Raw genomic sequence first — 20,497 nt, 5'->3', positions numbered from 1 at the left:
TGGGAAATTGAACACTGTTAAGAGCTGTACTGTTTCAAACAAACCAACGTGACATTCACAGCAACCAAGTGTAAAACATTTGTTTTACTTCTCCAAAAAGTAGAGTTTCTCTCGCCTATTAGTTTATTACTGCAATTTTATGAATGACTCATACAAATAAACAAACTAACTTTGATTTAAACTATGTTCTTGTTGTCATGCAACTTATATCATTTTGGCGCATATAATTAAGAGGTTAGTGTTAGGACTGGTCAACCTGGTGTCAGGATAATGTGACTGGGTGGGACATCATGCTACATGTCTGTGGCATGATGCCCCAGTGCTAGACATCACTATAAACTGCCACAATGCAGACATTGTAGCAATATGACTGAAACACTGTTATAGCTACGTTAAAATCCCAATCACATACACACACACACAGACACACACACACACAGCTTGATGGGAACATTCCCACCCATGTAACACTGGTCTTGTCTGGTGTTGAGTTTCTTGGGTACCATTATACTCACTTGTAAGGTGAGTCCAACTGCAAACTGCACAGACCCAAATCTGCTGTCATATAATGTGCCAGCAGATCTGGGTCTGTGCAGTGTATTGGGAGTAATCAGCAGAACAAATAAAAGGCTTTGATCTGCAGGTGCATTATGTTATGGTAGATAGGATCTATTTTGTTTGCAGTTTGACTTTTAAGTGAATATAATATATGTTAGCCTGTCACAATCTCATAGATAAGATTTTCAGTGTTGTGCAATATATGTAACTGACTACGAGTGATAATGTCAATTTCATGAAAACTATTTGGATTTTGATTATTTTAATGTAGCTTTACCAATTTTTCAGTCATATCACTGTGATGTCTGCAGTGTGTCAGTTTACAGTGAAGTCTAGCACTGGGGCATTATGCCGCAGACATGTATTATGATGTCCCACCCAGTCACATTATCCTGACACCAGGCAGACCAGTCCAAACACCAACCTTTAATGCTGAGCGCCAAGCGAGGCAGCTGTTAGTAACATTTTTAGAAGTATTTGGTGTGACTTGGCCACGGATCGAACCCACGACCTCCTGCATCTGAGGTGGAGGCTCTAACAACTAGGCCACCATAGCTTTGTAGGAATTTTCCTTAGGAGATGATCTACCATATCTGTGACAATGACACTTACCTCAGTTTCTGGATTGTTTGTGGGCTTTTTGCACTGGAATTGCTGGAGTTCAATCTAATTCATCATACTAATCCATGCTTATCCTGAAGGCCTGAATAAACTCTAGCTGGAAAGAGATAAAATATAACAATCTAAATGACAATTTTGGAAAAATTTTCAACATTCCTATGAGCATAATTGTCAAAACTTTTGGTTACTGGCAAAACATTTCACTTTAACACACTGGATTGCTTAAACTTGAATTTTGGACCCAAGATTATGTTTATCCATATATTTAATCCCTCAGATTCACACAACAGTTCTCTCTGACTGATTTTGCAAAGTCCCTTGCATCTTTTAGCTATACAGTTTCTACTGTACTTACAAACACACTGCAATCAAGAAAGGATTGTGTGAAAGTGAGTTATTTTCAGCAGTGTTCATTTCTAGAAAGCCCACAAACAATAACTGAGGTATCATCAACTAAAAATAATAGATCATCTCCTAAGGAATATCAAAGCTATGGCTGAAAGGTTGGTCTTTTTGTGCACAAAGTATTAACTTGTTGCTTTTACAAGACTGGTCTTCTGAATATACTCCTACTTAAAAATGTGTAATCATCTGGACCAATGACAACTATCTCAACAAAATGCTTGACTTCTGTAGCAATTAGATTAAATATGGTATGTTCCTTGTGTACTCGCTTCTAAGTCAAATCCAACTGCAAACTGCACAGATCCAGATCTCCCATCCCATAATTTCACCTGCAGATCTGGGTCTGTGAAGTTTGTTAGGATTAATCAGTAGAACCACATAGACCATGATATGCAGACACACAATGATATGGCAAGTCAGGATCTTTGTTGTATACAGTTCAACTCAATTTATAAGCGAGTGTATATGGTATTCCACTTATTTATACCACTCCCTGGTGCAATGATCTCATGATTTTCCAAGAATAGACTCCCTCATCAGCTAGAAATGCAATATTAGTTGGCCCCAAAACAAGATGAGGTGATTTGGAAGTAGGCAGTTAAGACAGATATCTTATAGAGTGTTTATTGAAATTCTGTGGAGAACTGTTTTATCTCAAGACAATTTCAAAATATCTCTCACCCCCCCCAAACAGGTATGAATAGTTAATTTATAAAGTTGACAAGTGCTTGATTAAACTGCCTTTAGCAACTTCTCTGATTGCCTAAGTGGTTAGAGCATCCACCTCGGATGCAGGATGTCACCTGTTTAAACTGAGCCAAATTATAAAAATGACACAGGCAGCTGCCTCGCTTGGCTCTCAGCATTAAGAGGTTTGTGGTAGGACTGGTTGGCCTGGTGTCACAAAAATGTGACTGGGTGGGACATGTTGCTACATGTCTGCAGCATGATGTCCCAGTGCTAGACATCACTTTAAACTGCCACACTGCAGATATTGTAGCAATATGACTGAAAAGTTTTTAAAGCTACGTTAAAAATCCAAATCACACACACAAACTGCCGTTAGCAAGTTAGTGCTTGTACAACAGGAATGTGATACTGCTTTTACATGTGCATTCCTTAATGCTTGCATGCATACATGATTATATCTGTTGAAGTAAATGTCATACAGACTATAAATACAACCATACAACACAACCTAGATCTTCTTGATACCAAAATCTCCTTCAAAAGATATACTGTAAATTATGAATGAAATTTGTGATGCAAAGAGAAACTGACATGTGAAACAGGGACCATAAAAGGCTAAAGAATAAAACATGACATTGTTTGTTTTTTTATTAAGCTTTTTAAGACAAATTTAGTTTCAATCCATTAAGTCCTTTTCTATGGAAACAAAAATTATCACGTATCACAGTGCAGGTTGGATATATTTCTTTTTTAAAAAACAACACTTCCATATATTTTTAATAAAAAATGTTGCCCATCTGTGGTCAAATAAGTATTGTTCATGACAAACTTATCAGAAAATGTAAATTTCTTGAAAAGTACAGAACATTCCTAGAGTGTATGTTGATCCAACTGGCACTGATGTGTGATTTCTTCTCAAAAGAACCTTTGATGACAAACAGGCCCTAGTGTGATATTTTATTTGTTAGAATGAAGTTAAGGTCAACAAGTCAATAAAAGTGCAGCCAATATACTGATTTCTGTTCTGCCTAACTCATTAACCCCTGGAGGATTTTGTCGTTTTCACCTGAAATACGAGTAGGAAACACATTTTGTGGGCTGTTTCTGAATACATCCTAAAACATCGACTTCCAAGTGATTTCCCATTAACCTAATGCCTAGTTGTGTTAGAAACATCATTTCTCATTGGCTATTTTGCTTGTGCATGAGCACAAGGGTAAAATTTGGAGTTCTTTTCTTATTTTCTTTTTTACTTAACAGAGCCATTATTTTCGTATCGAGACCACTCTTTTTTCCAAATGCCCATCTTATCCTACTTTTTGCAAACGTTCATCTTTCTGTCTGCAGTTCAGATCTGTCTGCCTAAGATCTGGGCCAAAAAGTCTAAAATCCAGACACAAAATTGGATTCCGACAACGGGCGAATTATGGATGGAAAAATATCAGTCCAAAAAATTAGGTTTATCCCTCTGTATTTTGTAGTTGAACTAGAACTTCCAGATTATTTGGTATCATTGTAGAGCTACATCTGTCTAACTTTCTATAATACCACCCACTTTGTGTATCATACATGACCTTGACACTACAGAGCTCGGCAGTATGCTACTACCTCCTGCCACATAAACACGGCACCAGGGGTTCATGAGTTAAAGGTTGCACCGCAAATAATTTTTGTCAGTTTTATTATAACCCCAGGAATAAGTGTCCACTTGTAATTAGGGATTTCCAAGTAAATCGTGTTCATTAGTCATGCTGTACATGTAAAATCCATGAGGCAATTTACATTTTTAATGAGGAACCAACTAAATGAAGAAAGAAAAAAAAAGATAAATAAATTGCAGGAACTCTGCTTTCCGCTGGAAGTAGGGGAGTGTAATTTTTAAGAGGAAATGCTAGGTGACAGAAAATCAAACCCAAATGAGCTTTACTCAACATAAATCAACACACAAAATATGCTTGCAATAAAAACAGGATTTTAAAAAAATTACCGTAGAGAAACTAAAGTAGGCAAGTCCAACAGTCATTGGCCATAACTGGTGATAGCAAAGCTAATAATAAAAGGTAAAATTATATCAATATAAAAATGCATATAGCATTTTCTCGAGATCCAATAATATTTATGGGAATTATTGTGTGGAAATAAAATTGGATAAGATCATTTTATCCCTTTAACTGTTGAGCATTGAAACCATCTAAGATTTTCAACATTAACAAATTTTAACTTAGCTTCTGTGCAGTACAGATTAGCTGTCAGCTTAGCAACATTTCATCAAAGACAAAGTAGATATCATTAGAAGTCTTCAGATGAAAATCCCATGTCATAATGATCATCCATTCTGAGGAAGTGGTGACAAATTCTTTTTTTTAAACAGTTGTCGTGGCAGCCTTACTGGATGTATAAATGGCACCATTTTCATTCAGAACCAACTAGATATCAGTGTGATTTAGATATTTAATATAGACTTAACATTTTTAGTCATACTGCTACCATGTCTGCAGTGTGGCAGTTTATAGTGATGTCTAGCACTAGGGCATCATGCCATAGACATCTACATGTAGCATCATGTCCCACCCAGTCAAATTATCCTGACACCAGGCCGATCAGTCCAAACACTAACTTCTTAATGCTGAATACCAAGCGAGACAGCTGCTCTTACCATTTTATATTTCTTTGGTATGACACAGCTGGAGTTTGAACCCGAGACCTACCATATCTGATGCACTAACCACTTATCACAAGTCTATTAGTGAAAACTCCATGTTGATATAGCCATTAATTTGGGAGTAGTAGACTAACAATATTTTCAAGATTAACTTTCTATTCAGGAGTAGTAATAATTAAATATTCAAGATGGCTGATGTGGTGGCCATATTGGACATCTGATAAGCACCAGTTTCATTTAAGAACATCTAGACATCAAACGTTTCTTTAGTGGAAACCACATGTTTATATGACCATTCATTCAGAAAGAGAACTGACAAGATTTTCAAGATGGCTTCAATGTGGTACCTATGCTGAATGTCAGATGGGTATTATTTTCACTTAATATCAACTGGACATCATAAGAAGTCTACTGGTGAAAACCCCACATCAATTTGACTTTCCATTCTGCTAAAGTTGTGATTGTGGCTATCTTGGGTTTCAAATTGGCTGTGGTGGCCACTCTTGATTTCCAAGTGGCATTGTATTCCTTTAAAACCAATTAGACCATGGGATGAATGTGTGTGTAAAGTTTCATGGCAATCGACCAGGTAGTTTAGGAGGAGTTGTAATAACAATCTGTGCTAATGGATGGATGAGTGACAGACAACAGTCCATCCAATAACATCTTCCGTCTATGACCAGCAGAGATAGAAAGCAAACTCTGTCAAGATCTCATCATTATTCAATTGCATGATAAATTTAGTTGACACCCAACAGAAGATATTAAAATATTAATGACAAAAAGAGAAAGTAGATGCTTCCATACATCAGGGGCTATAACTCTGTCCAAATTTAATGTTGCATCCACAACATAAAACTTGGCAATATTGACAACCAAACCCATCCAAGGTCTAATCAAAAACAAAACTGAATAATAAATTTGTTTGAAATCCAAGAACAGAATTATTGTGGGAAAACAAAAGCAGGTGGTATCCGAAAACTTGGGCAAAAATCTGCTAAATGATGAAGAATCCTGTCAACTAAATTCAGCTTCCATCTTTTCAATATAAAATTGCACACAAAACCCCCCGTTTTTATTGTTCATAAATGACACTAAATGGGTCTGACATAAAGTAGTATGCTTGTAATTGACCCCACCCAAGATCTTAAATTTGGTTGAAAGCTAATTATAAATAAAGGAGTTGTAAATAAATCAAAGTGGGTGGAACCAACAATCAGGGACTGTAACTCCTCTAAAAAATGATTCAGACACTGACAATCAAAATGCAGGCAACTCTTTCAGAATTAAAGCACGCCAGGTCTCATTAGTATCAAGCTACATAACAACTTGGTTGAAATGGAAAATTACAAGTTACTTTGCTGAGTTACTTTGATGCATGTGTTATATAATCAGAGGTTAATTATTCCACCAATGACCATTCCGAATGCTCCCAATTAAACCAGCCAAGGCCCCATCAATACCACGCTGTGCACCATATTTTGGTTGAAAAGCAAAAATAACAATGTTTGAGAGGAATGACAAAATAACATTGTTTGAGAGGAATGACACTGAAGGGTCTGACAATCATGGGCTACGACTCCGCATCAGTGATGTAGAAAGTTGACAATCACTTTCCTCTGAGGTCTCATTAGAAACAAACTGCATATCAAAGTTTGTTGAATGCAGTAACGATAAATGGAGTTATAGTACAGGAATTAAAGTGGGTATATTTGACAATCAGGGATCATAACTCTGCTAAAGTTATGTAGAAAGTTGACAATCACTTTCCTCTGAGGTCTCATCAGGGGTCATAACTCTGCTTAACAATAATGTAGGAGACTGACAATAAATGCAATTCAAGATCTTATCAGTATCACACTACATGCCAAATTGGATTAAGAATCAATAATTAGGACTTAATGTACAGAAAAAAACATTGGTGGATGTGACAATCAAATTACTACAAGGGAATAATGCTATATATTGCTGACAATTTGGCAGTCTAAACTGCAGAGTGAAGCCTTGAAGTGGAGTCTGAGTCAGGGTCAAGTGGAAGCAGTTGTGTGTATGTGGGTATTAACATGGTCATATGTATCCATGTGTGTCATCTAGCAAGTTCATTTTAGATGTAAAAAATGTCATTGCGGCATACTGTATATATTTACTTATACAAGTCCAACTGCAAACTGCACAAACCCAGATATGCCAATGCATAATGCACTGGCAAATCTAAGTCTGTGCAGTTTGTTAGGAGTAATCAGTAGAACAAACACATAGTATGATCTGCAGGTGCATTTTGTGACAGCAGATTAGGATCTTTGTTCTTTGCAGTTTGACTCGACTTATGAGTACTCTTTCTTGTTATGTCATTAAGGGGCCATACATTTAATTTTCCAGACCTGGGATGGGGGAATTTTGTATATATAAAAAATTATTTGTTAAACCTAATTATATCCATTAGATTAGTTGAAGACAGGAAATTATATTAAAGTAATAGGAAAAACAAATTTTTTTGTTCAAAAGAAAATGCCAGAAGAAAAAACACCCAGAAAAATGACATGGTCAGTCCATACAAGGGTAGGTAACTAATTGTACAAATCCCTAAAAGGTTAGCTCACACAGGGTAACTAACTGTACAATCTATAATCTGTAGCTTACCAATTTTTGGGGGTTCCACTGGGGCATAGGGCCTGGTCTTTATTTCAAAATATGTCTCAGAAAGGCAGATTTTTTTTTATATCTGATGTAAGGAGGAAATTGGTAATATCAAATTTCATGGGAAGTTCAGTCCCAAGACAAAGATGGTGTGGTCAACTCAAACTGGGCAAACTGATTCAAGCTGTGTTATCATCACCTTGTCAAATAAATTACACAGTTCTGTTAATCTAAACATTTTTCTGCACCTGTTACATGATAAGATAGCTCCAATGTTATTGCTGGAGATAAATATATTGCACTGCATTGCTTTGGTCATTCAGGTTTTCAGTATATTTGTAGTACATGTAATAAAATATAAACATGTTTATACAAGTACACTATATATTGCACTGCATTGCTTTGGTCATTCAGGTTTTCAGTATATTTGTAGTACATGTAATAAAATATAAAAATATAAACATATGTTTATACAAGTACACTATATACAGTAATGATTGTTTATTATATTCTCTGATGTTTCCTGTTATAATTCTAGAGTTTACATTCCCTAGCCAATTTCCTAAGCAATATGTATTCCAAAGGCTATGTTATAATGTTCCTTTGTTACAGTTAATTGGTTATAGTGTTTGAGTTGGTCATTGCTAAAAAAATTGTCAGGGCCCCTCTACTTTCACATTGAGACACCTCCTGTATTTCAAGTGAAGTGCCCATCAGGCTTGTCAAGAAAAATAAATCTAATTTTCCTGAGAAAACTTGTCTTGAGGAAATACAGCCATTTTTTTTTTAAGTTGTTGAAAGAGTAGTAAATTATTCATATGAATCCCCATGTTTGCCCCTCCCTTATGAGGACCATCTGCTTAGCTTACTTCTATTAAAATTTTGTGTACAAAGTGAAGCATGTAACCTCTGAATTGGGGGGACGAGTCTGCCAGTGTTACCTAAAATTAATGCTTCAGCATACACGCAATTCAATAGGCCACTGAACAAAAATACCATTTTTAAGGTCGTCTACAGTAAATAAATGCTTTATAACTGAAATCTACTGCTTTTGAAGAATAATATTTTAAAAACAAAATTACTGGGAGAAGAAAAGTATTTTTATGTGTTCTATCCATGCATTACCAGCCTGAATCAGACAATGGAACTGTTTTAGCCATCTGGCAACTGGTGCAATGATGAATGGCTGAGTAATGAAATTAGGGCTAACAAGTTACTGTTGTAATCTGGAGTGTTTTTTTGAGATTTTATAAGTAGTAAATGGATCAAATGTGTCCCTCATGGTTTTCGAGTCTTTCATTAAAACTTGACTGTCCTTTGGCAAAGCCTAGATAAAAAGGAAAAAATTATTTCTACAGAAACTTTTTTTATTGTTTAACACATTAACCCCTGGAGGTTTTTGTCATTTTCGCCTGAAATTTGAGTCTGGAAACACATTATGAAAGCTATTTCTGAATACATCCTAATACATCAACTTCCAGGTGACTTTCCAATAACCTAATGCCAAGCTGTGTTAGAAACATCGTTTTTCATTGGATATTTGGCTCGTGCATGAGCAGAAGGGTAAAAGCTGGAGTTCTTTGTGGATTTTTGTTGGTCTTTTTGCTTACCCGACCCATCATTTTCGTATCGAGACCTCTCTTTATTCCAAATGCCCATCTTATCCTACTTTTTGCAAAGGTTCATCAGTCTGTTTGCAGTTCATACCGGTCTGTCTTAGATCTGAGACCAAAAAGACTAAAATCTGGACACAAAATCTGATTCCAACATTGGGCGAATTTTGGGTGGAAAAAATCAGGTAAAATAAATGAGGTTTATCCCTCTGTATTTTGTAGTGCAACTAGAACTTCCAGATTATTTGGTATCACTGTAGAGCTACATCTGTCTACCTTTCTATAATTCCACCCACTTTAGTGTATCGTACATGACTTTGACACTACAGAGCTCGGCAGTAGGTTACTACCTCCTGCCACATAAACTCATCGGCAGAGTTTAATGAGTTAATTGCTTACTGCAATGTCCAAGATATTTCAAGTTAAAATTTAATGAATAATAATTGAGCCATCTCTAACTCAAGCTTACACTTGAGTCACTGGCTAATACATGTTCATGCATGTTGATACTTTCAACAGATGGTAAAACTGACTGATTGGTTTTTTTTTAAATTCATGATAACAATTATACAAATGTTGTTTGCTGAAAATCTTATTACATGTACCATTAAATACAGACAATATTTATACCAGTATAAACTGTTTATAACATGTCAAACATGATCAACATGGTCCAGTACAGTTACATAAACATTTTGAAAAACAAACGAATTTGAATATAACATTTCTCAGTGTTCTGAAATTCCAGTCAACTCTGAATTATAATAAACAATATTTGCTGTACATTTTTTGTTGTTATTTTGTTTCTATGCTGATGCCAGAAGATTTAAAAGCATGTGATTATTCAATGTAATTATTTATTTTTCTTTTCTCTATGGTACTTAAAAATGTCATTTTTTATTATTACTTTTCTGTTCTTTTTTGATTATAGGTGTACAGTGAGATTAGAAGTGTTTAGGCTATCAAATAAACATTGTTCTTGTGTCCTGGGCAATTTGTTACTTCTGAGATGATAGTACCAGCCGTTACAAATTTGCCATTACTAACAGCTGTATTTGACTTCGTTCTTTACTGGGTAAAGATGAATACCGTAAAACAAATTAGTATTTATAAATTCACTAAAATTCACACAAGACACCCAAGACATCATTTATATTACAGAAGATAATCAGCGAGAAACCATTTGTGTTGCAGATCGTCAGATGAGAATTTTCAATCATGTGTAAAACATACTGTATTGACATTACTTTTGATACCTTTTTTTTTAATCTAATATGGAAACATATTTCATATACTACAGTACCCAAATCTTAATATAATAATAAAAAAATGGCATGAAAGTGACATAACTTTGACAGTGAACGCATGCAAATGGCAAACATTATTTACGTGTAATTTCATCTTGAATACATTCTAGACTCCACAGCAATACTCAATATGCCCAAAGGGTGTAAACAGTACAGGTTGCAGATCAAATTTGATCAAACTACTGTTACAGTTAATGAGATATTTTGTGGCAGTTAAAGTGGGGTAGAAGGATGGAAAGAAGGAAAGATGGACAGGTGCAATTAAATATCTTGCACATTTTGTTGACAAAAACATAAGGACAACACTGATACTATAAACACACTATAACCAATTTCAGCTAATGGAAAATTTATCAGCTGCAGCTTGGTAATTTGTACATCCTGGTTTCATTCAGTTATAGTAAAAGGTCACACAATGGTAAATATTCAAAATACATGAAGCTCCATGCTGTGTCAGTGCCTGTTTCTAATGAGCATTGATTGTGTGTGTGTGTGTCCTAGTGAACACAAATCCCTTGAAGGGATGGCATTCTCCGAAGTTAAAAGAACTTTCAGAAATTCAAGAGAGAACCATCTCTTCTTTTTAAATGTCAAGTGTTGAAATCATCTTTGGGATTCTTCAGAATAAACAAGATTTTCAAATTAGCTGCTTTGATATGTATATTGTATGTTAGCTTGGCACCATTTTCATTTTTGAACATCATTAAAAATCTTTTGGTTAAAACAATGTCATAATGATCATCCATTCAGAGGTAGTAGTGCAGCATGTGAAATTGCTGAAAGCTGAGGCTGTGTGTTTTGGATTGTAAGTGTAGATTTAACAATTTTAGTCATATCACTAAAATGTCTGCAGTGTGGCAGTTTGTAATGGATGTCTAGCACTGGAGCTTTATGCCACAGACATGTGGCATCATGTCCCACCCAGTCCTGTTTTCCTGACACCAGGCCAACCTGACCAAATACTAACCTCTTAATGCTGAATGATAAGCAAGGCAGCTGCTGGTACCATTTTTCTAAGTCTTTGGTACGATTTGGCTGGGGTTCAAACCTGTGACCTCCTGCACCAAGCAGAGGCTCTAACCACTTATTGCACCAGAGCAGTTATCAGCCTAGCAGTATAATGCCAGCAAATTTCACGGTAGACAGGGTCAAAAAATAAGTAAACAGTCCATCTGACCAGTTGGTTTTTAGGTGTATGTGTTCACAAATTGTATCTTGTATGATAGTAAAAGAACTGATAGAAACCAAGTGACAAATAACAGGAACTGTTTCTGATGACCACTTACAAATCTGTGTATGATGAGAAAACAACTTGCATGCAGTCTGCATTCAATAGATGCTTGCAGCTTCTGTTAAAATCTCATGCATCTATGCAGTATCTGATGACACGTTACTTCTGATTCCCAAAAGAAACATCAAGATGTATGTGGATGCTTCAAAACTACCAGAAGCTATAAACCAAAAAACAGCCAAGGAAAACAGAACTATTAAAAAGGAATATGACAATACCAAACGAAAGTGATGTTTAAAAATAGTTGGGTTATTAAATCTGCATGGAATATAGAAAACAAGATAAATGCTAAGACCATGAAAAAGCTGATCAGCTGCTGCAGTCTGCTGATGTAGATGCATTTGATCCAGTTCCAGCAGTCCACTGCTGGAACTCATCTTTCTGGGGGACTTAATTTCTTGGGCAGCTTTATTTTGTATACCAGAGCCTCCTCTTCTGATGCTGGATCTAGTTCTGATAAGGTCACTGATGACCACCACTCAATGGATGAGAATCCTTATCTTAATCTGACAACATTCAGACAGGTCATCCATGGCAGCAACAGATTCTGATGAGTTATGGTTTGTTTTGATCATCATTGCCCTGGTCAATGAACAGTGGCCCTACTATGCAGTATTGAATAAATAAACTGGACTACATGATATAAATATCATTTTGCGTTTTTCTCTATTTTTCCCATTTCATGATTTAAAAAATCATACTAAAGGCTGATATTCATGTCCAGTTCCATTACCATCGACTAAATTTTGTCTTCATGCATGATAAAATATAGGACCAGTTGGTTATGGCCAGAAGCAGTAACAGTAACATTTCCAGGTTGCTGATCCTATGGGCTTGCAGGATTTGTTTTGAGGAGTTTCAGACACTGGAGTAATGAAAGAAAAAAAAAGAATCAGTTGTTGTGTCAGCCTTATTGCATGTATGACTGGCACCATTTTCACTGAGGACCAACTAGATATCATACAAAGTCGACTTAAAAACAGAAAGTCATATTGATATGGTTGTTTTCACCAGAATACTTATGATGTCCAGTTGGTCTTAAAATTGTGCCTATCTGACATCCATTATGGCACCTACAACAGCCATCTTGAAAATCTTCTAGTTGCTATGGCTGAACAAAAAAGTCATATCCTGAAAATATTGTTATCTTTACTCCTATCCAAATGGCAGGCTTTATATACATGGGGTTTTCAGTGACTTTTAAGATGAATGACACGGTGGCCATGTTGCATGTCAGCTGGGCACCATTTTGATAAGAAGTCTTTTAGTGAAAACCCCATGTTGATATGACCAATCATCCATGAGGAGTGGCAATTACAAGAATTTAATGATGGTCAATATGGTTGCTATATTGGATGTCCAAGAATTTAGGATCGGCCATGGGATTAATGTGACTAAAGTTTCAAGGCAATCCTCCAGGTACATTAGGAGGATTAGCGGTGAAAACTCCATGATGTTATGAGAGAAGTAGCAATAGCAAGATTTTCAAGATGGCTGCCAGATTGGTACAATTTTTGTTTATGACCAACTAGACACTGTAAGAAGTATTTTAGTGAAATCCCAATCATAATAAGACCATCCATTCAGGAATATTAGTATTAACAAGATTTTCAAGATGGTCAATGAAATAGTCCATCTCAAATGTGATATATATTCATTTGTCTATAGAGACAAGCATATCTCATAATCAATCTGCATCAGATACAGTTCTGACATTGCTAACATGGTTTTCACAACTCAGTTCTGGCCATGATTTGTACAGAGAATCCAGCAAGACCGTTTGGACAAAGTACTATATGATCTTTAGTGAGTGCAATGATGAACACTATTGACACTTGCATTACCTTCAAACCACCTACTGAACTACTGACAGCTGCAAAGACTGCATCAAACTAAGTATTATTCTGGTATCCAATGGATTTTAAAGACAAACTTGGTGTTTGTTTTTTTTAATGTCATTGTGGTTGTGATGAATCAAGTGTTGCATATATGGCTTTGATATCTGACAAGTCCACCAACTATTTCTTGTTCTGTAAGTGTATTAAATGTAATGAAAAAACCCCAGACAAGTTAGAAATTTTCATTCAGATTTGAATTTCCAATCATTTTCTACAGGCCTATATGAAAAATACCTTATTGTCAACTGGACATTGCTTCCTTTGCTTACATGCACTGGCCCTCCCCCCCCCCCCACCTCAAAATTCTTTTTGCAACTAAAAATAACCCAAACAACATTATTTGGGAATAAGGCAAGATGCTGAGACTAACTCTAATAACTCATCGCCTTTACTATACACAGTGTATCACCAGACCAGAAAGTCACCCTAATAAAAACTGAAAAAAGTTGGAGTGGACTTGCTATCAAACACCTGCCAACAATTTTCTAAAATGGGAATGGGATTATCACCAAACACCAGATAAGTAAAGTATGCTGTACTTGCTTATAAGAGGAGTCCAACTGCAAACTATACAGACCCAGATCTGTGGATGTATAATGCACATACAGATCTGGGTCTGTGTACTTCATTAGGTGTAATCAGTAGGACACACAACACTGACCCTGATCTGCAGGCAAGTTAAGTTACTGAAGATCAGGATCTTGGTTGTTTGCAGTTTGGCTCTACTTGTAATTAAGTACATACAGCATAAGTCCAGTACATAGCTCAATGAAGCCATATGCACAGGTAATATAACAGCACAAACACCACAAGACTTATGTAGGTGTGTGTGTGTGATTAGGATTTTAACGTAGCTTTAACAATTTTTCAGTCATATCGCTACAATGTCTGCAGAGTGGCAGTTATAGTGATGTCCAGCACTGGAGCATCACGCTGCAGACATGTAGCATGATGTCCCACCCAGTCACATATCCTGACACCAGGCTGACCAGTCCTAACACTAACCTCTTAATGCTGAGCGCCAAGCGAGGTAGCTGTTAGTACCATTTTTGTAGACTTATGTATGAGAGTTAAATAAAATACTCACTGTGAATAGCACCTTATACAACCTGGCATGTTTAAAAGTCCCCTAATAGGTTAGAGTTAGGACTGGTCGGCCTGGTGTCAGGATAATGTGACTGGGTGGGACATCGTGCTACATGTCTGTGGCATGATGCCCCAGTGCTAGACATCGTTATAAACTGCCACACTACAAACATCATAGCGATATGACTGAAAAATTGTTAAAGCTACGTTAAAAATCCTAATCACACACAAACACACACACTCAGATAATGACACATAGTATGCCTGAAACAATGTTGCTGAATGCATATACATCAATGCTTTCTTCAAACCAAGACTGAAATTCCTAATATACAAGCTGTAGAAACTTAAGAATCAAGGCATCATGGGGTATAGGCCATGTCAACTTTAGCACTATAGATGAATACATGACAATTTGAAGAGAATTACAACTGGAGATTTCCTGCATACAAAAAACAAATTCTGCAAAGAGATCGGATAGGTAGTTCTTTATTGTTATTTTGTTATCAGGAAAAATCTTTCTTTCTCCTACTTGTACTGGAAAATGTCATATGAAAAGAAATTCAGCTGAATTGGCCCTGAGAATTTTACTACAACATATAACACTATTCATTTTTTTTGTACCAGAGAGGACTTGGCTGGAGATAAAACTCCCTCCATTCATCCACCTAATGTCTGTGTGTCTCTTTTATTCTCCCACAAACCTCTCCAGATCCACATTAATAGAGAGCAATTTCTACAAATCTCAACAGATCCACATTGTTCCAGAGCAATTTCTACAAATCTCTCCAGATCCACATTAATAGAGAGCAATTTCCACAAATCTCTCCAGATCCACATTAATAGAGAGCAATTTCTACAAATCTCTACAGATCCACACTGTTTCAGTGCAATTTCTACAAATCTCTACAGATCCACACTGTTTCAGAGCAATTTCTACAAATCTCTACAGATCCACACTGTTCCAGAGCAATTTCCACAAATCTCTCAAGATCCACATTAATAGAGAGCAATTTCCACAAATCTCTCCAGATCCACATTAATAGAGAGCAATTTCTACAAATCTCTACAGATCCACACTGTTTCAGAGCAATTTCTACAAATCTCTCCACATCCATGCTCCTCTACAAATCTCTCAAGATCCACACTGTTTTAGAACAACTTCTACAAATCTCTTCAGGTCCATGCTGTTCCAGAGCATCTTTCAGGTTCATGGGCTTATCACTCCTTTCCCAGTACACACAAGTTGAAAGCCTCTGATAATGAACTGAAAAAAAGTGTGTGTGTGTGTGTGTGTGTGTGTGTGTGTGTGTGTGTGTGTGTGTGTGTGTGTGTGTGTGTGTGTGTGTGTGTGTGTGTGTGTGTGTGTGTGTGTGTGTGTGTGTGTGTGTGTGTGTGTGTGTGTGTGTGTGTGTGTGTGTGTGTGTGTGTGTGTGTGTGTGTGTGTGTGTGTGTGTGTGTGTGTGTGTGTGTGTGTGTGTGCACGTGCGCGTGTGTGTGTGCGCACGCATGAGCAATCAATGAGGCAGCTTTGCTGCTCTCATATTCCAGCTCAAGACTGCCTCTTTGAAGTAACAGGTCAAATGCAAATGTAGACCAGTGAACACAGTGATTGACAACTTAACACAGTGCAAAGATTCAGATGGCTTTCAAGCCATTTCAGATGCCTTTCAAGCCATGTATATCTAAACTTACTTATAAGATGAGTCCAACTGCAAACTGCACTGACCCAGATATGCAGGCGCATAATGCACCAACAGATCTGGGTCTGTAAAGTTTGTTAGGAGAAATTAGTAGAATAAAATGCACAGAACCTGATCTGCAGGTGCACCGTGCTACAACAGATCAGGATCTTTGTTACTTGCAGTCTGATTCAACTTATAAGTGAGTACATTCAGTACTGGAAATGCAGTTTCCCCCATATATTGCCTTATAAAGTTTTGCATTTTCTTTCAATACAAACATTATAATGCCCAAATGGGAATGATCAATGGGTGGAAACAGATTTTGATTTTTCATATTATAAACAAGACCTTGATCTTTATGGACAATTTATTATCAAGTATTAAACACTGATAATAATCACTGAATAGAAAAAATTTGAAAACTAATTCAAGGTAGAATGTGTTCTCCATGAAACATTCTCATGAAAAGATACCGTGCGATTATCAAAACAGCTGTGAAAGGGGGTGGGGGTCTATCATAAAAACCATAATCCAAAGAGTCCCTGCTTTCCTCAGTCACCCTTACAGTTTTCAGAACATTTTGCCAAGGTAAGGAACTGGAAAAGTTTTACTTATAAAAGATTTTTTTTAAAACAAAATAATCAAAACTTTAGAAATTGCTGTAATAATAAGAAAATATACTTAGGTCATAATAAATATAAACTTGTAAAATTTAAGTTTTTTTTACTTGAAGTTACTTTCGTGTAGTCATAGTAAAACAAGTCCAAAAAGTTCAAAACTATTTTTAAGAATTAAACAAGTAATCCAATATTCTAAGTAGCAAATTTTATCCAAAGACCATGATAAAATGTGTACATTTTCATGGCTTTAAGTTTAATAGAAGCTGTGTTACTGGACTAAAATGTTTTCAGGCAAGATAGTACAAATGGGTGGACATGACTGACTGATGTGTGGCACAACAGCAGCACAACAACATGTCCAAGTTTCAAGTCTAATGTAGGCTCTAACATCATATCCCAATTTAAAATAATGTCCAAATATCCACAATGGGCATCAAAAGGTCAAAGAAAGCTAGCCCACTATGGCAAAAGAAGGAAAAATTATGCTGAATAAGTATACTTACAACTAATACTGAACTTCTGAACAACTGATCTCTGCCAAAGTGATGACCTCTAGGAACATACTAGCCACTCAAGCCTGCTGGCTATACCAAAATAACACAAGTGAACAAGCCCATCAATTATCACTAATTCCTATCAAAATGTAGGCCACCTGACCAAAGCCAGACCAGAGTACTATCCAGGGATAGATTCCTGTGGGCAGTCTGCCAAACTTATATTTATGTTATTTATGCTCAATAATTACCATGTATACTTGCTTATAAGTCCAACTGCCAATTGCACTGATCACATAATGCACTGGCAGATCTGTGTATGTGCAGTTTGTTAAGCGTAAGCTGTGAATAATATAGACCCAGATCTGCCCCCACATAATGCCCTAGTAGATATGGTATAAGCTATTTACTTGAAATCATATTCTGGCACTTGATGTGACTGCTCTTATAACTGGATCAGAAGTTGTTGTAGGGATTAACGCCATTTTTCAGCACATGATAGGCTATACATGGCAGCCACTATTAATGGTGGAGGAATGGATCAGAAGCTGTGTGAATATATTTTCTTATTGCCATTAGATCTCTTTGGCTTTTTTCAGCATTAATGTCAATACGCATGAAAAGAAACAAAACTTTGCACAAAATTAATGAAAATTCAGCTGCATGTTGTACCAAAATATGACAAAATCAGGTGCACAGTTGCTGGTAGCCTGTGTACTGAAATAAAATAAAGACAGGAACACAAGCATCTTTGCTAGCCAAGGTTCTGATATAATAACCAAATCTATGCCTTGGCAAATTGAACAGTTATTTTAGTGCTTTGTCCTCACAATATCTATTGGATTTCATGAGTTGCATCCCTTAGTATGCAATGCCAACTAACCAATAGCGTGTAAACAGCGGTGCATTGTACATCGGCCAAAAAGGGCAGCGGCAATTTACTTTAAAGGATGCTCTGTAAGTTTAACATCGAAAGTATGACTACGCATCAGATGGAAGCCATTACAGGTGTATTTGAGTGAAAGGTACTTAAACACAACTGTTAGTGGAAAATTGCTTATTTATCAGTCCATTCAAGTTGTGTGGTACCCTTGTCTCAATCGTGTAGGAACAGTGTTCAAATTTGAACAACTTAATTTTGACTCGATGTGGTGGCTTGTAGCTTTAACAATTTTTCAGTCATATCGCTGTGATATCTGCAGTGTGGCAGTTTATAGTGGTCTAGCACTGGGGTTTCATACTGCAGACATGTTACTGTATCATCATGTCCTACCTAGTTATATTATCCTGACACCAGGCCAACCAGTGCTAAAGCTAGCCTCTTAATGCTGAGTACCAAACGAGGCTGCTGCAAGTACCATTTTTATAAGTCTTTGGTATGATTCGGCATGAGTTCAAACCAGCCAGCTACCTCTCAGGCGGATGATAAGCTTGGTGTGAAAGTTAGATTTCATGCAATTATCCTACCAGTTTACAATAACCAGCAAAAGTGGATTTTGTATTCAAACTTGAAATGTTTTATAAACAAGAGTACAGGAAGTGACACCAGATATGACAGTAATGTGACTCAGTCCCCACAATCACTTTGACCTTCAAGCTTGGACTTCACTAGTATATAAGGTATGGACCTTAATAAAGTTGAAACTACTTTTTTTTAGGGGTTAAAAAGTGACAGCTTTGATATGTAAACAGGCCACTGACCTGCATAATACTGTTGTGATCTTGACCTCCAAGGCATGGGCTATGACTAGATGTGGGAGAAACTATCAAGTCAGCCTTAATAACTGCCAACAGTTTCAGTAAAATATCATCACTGGTTCAAAAGTTGTACCTTAGATGGATAGAGGTCACAACTGTCATGACATTTCATCTTGAGGAAGCCAGGGGCTGACCCACTATATAGATACCAGTCTTATCTTATTTGGTCTTACTGTGAATTTCACCTTGATACAAAGTGTGTAGCTATGGTATGTGACACATCATATGCAATATAAAATTGCCCTCAGTTTTAATAAAATATCTTCAATGGTTCAAAAGTTGACACTTTCTCAAGACCTTGACCTAGGGACAAGGGGTATGGCTATGGTATATTACACAGTCTAGTCTTGATATATACTTCAGTGAAATTTCATTGACAGTATCTCTAGTAGGGTATATATCAATGGCAAAAGTTTTAAGAAAAAACCTGCAGTTATTTCAAAGACCTTCGACAAGGCTACAAGTCACAATATATTTTTCTTTGCCACAACTCTGACCTGATGAGGGACCCTGACTATGGTAGAAGATGCACCGTCCAGTCATGATATATAACTGGACAATGTTTCATGAAAATCTATCCAACTATGAAAGTGTGTGCGTGTGATTTAGATTTTCTCAGTCATATCACTACAATGTCTGCAGTGTGGCAGTTTATAGTGATGTCTAGCACTGGGGCATCATGCCGCAGACACCTAATGAGGCAGCTGCTTGTACATCTTTTATGTCTTTGGTATGACTCAGCTGGGGGTTCAAACCCGCAACCGCCCACATCCAAGGCATATGCTCTTTCTACTAGGCCACCGGAGTAGTTAACTATGAAAGTGATGGGTCAAATTAACCAACAGATGGTTGCATTATGCAACAGCAGATCTGGGTCTGTGAAGTTTGTAGCTGGACTAGAAATAGAAATGAATGTAATGGTACATCAGTACAGTTATAAGTTCAGGCATCTAAAATAAAAAAATAGCACAAAAACCTGAAATCCTTAAAATACAAACTCCAGTTTTCTTTATGTAAACCATTCTTTTAAAATGTCCAATACCTTTTCAGTTGGAATATCCTCACAAAACACATACCTGGGCAAAATAGTTGCCATTCTTTAGTTGTTTCTAATGACATCTCTGAGCATGCAGGGATAGGACCCTAAAGGTGGTATATTCTTCCCTTAAATT

General features: G+C 36.6%; 1 long non-coding RNA gene across 1 annotated transcript in view; it reads right to left on the bottom strand.

Annotated features, from left to right (window-relative positions):
* Positions 1-1,169: 1,169 nt before the first annotated feature.
* The window catches only part of LOC149802665 (uncharacterized), a 178,016-nt gene continuing 158,688 nt past the window's right edge, over positions 1,170-20,497 (bottom strand). The window contains exon 10 of the long non-coding RNA XR_016419928.1: positions 1,170-1,276. This is a non-coding gene — a long non-coding RNA (uncharacterized LOC149802665). The remainder of the gene's footprint in view (positions 1,277-20,497) is intronic.

Source organism: Sinohyriopsis cumingii, chromosome 3 (genome assembly GCF_028554795.1).
Source record: "Sinohyriopsis cumingii isolate HCF-2022 chromosome 3, ASM2855479v2, whole genome shotgun sequence".
Lineage (NCBI taxonomy): Eukaryota > Metazoa > Mollusca > Bivalvia > Unionida > Unionidae > Sinohyriopsis > Sinohyriopsis cumingii.
Note: the sequence above shows the minus strand (reverse complement) of the source record. Positions and strands in the feature narration are given on the sequence as shown.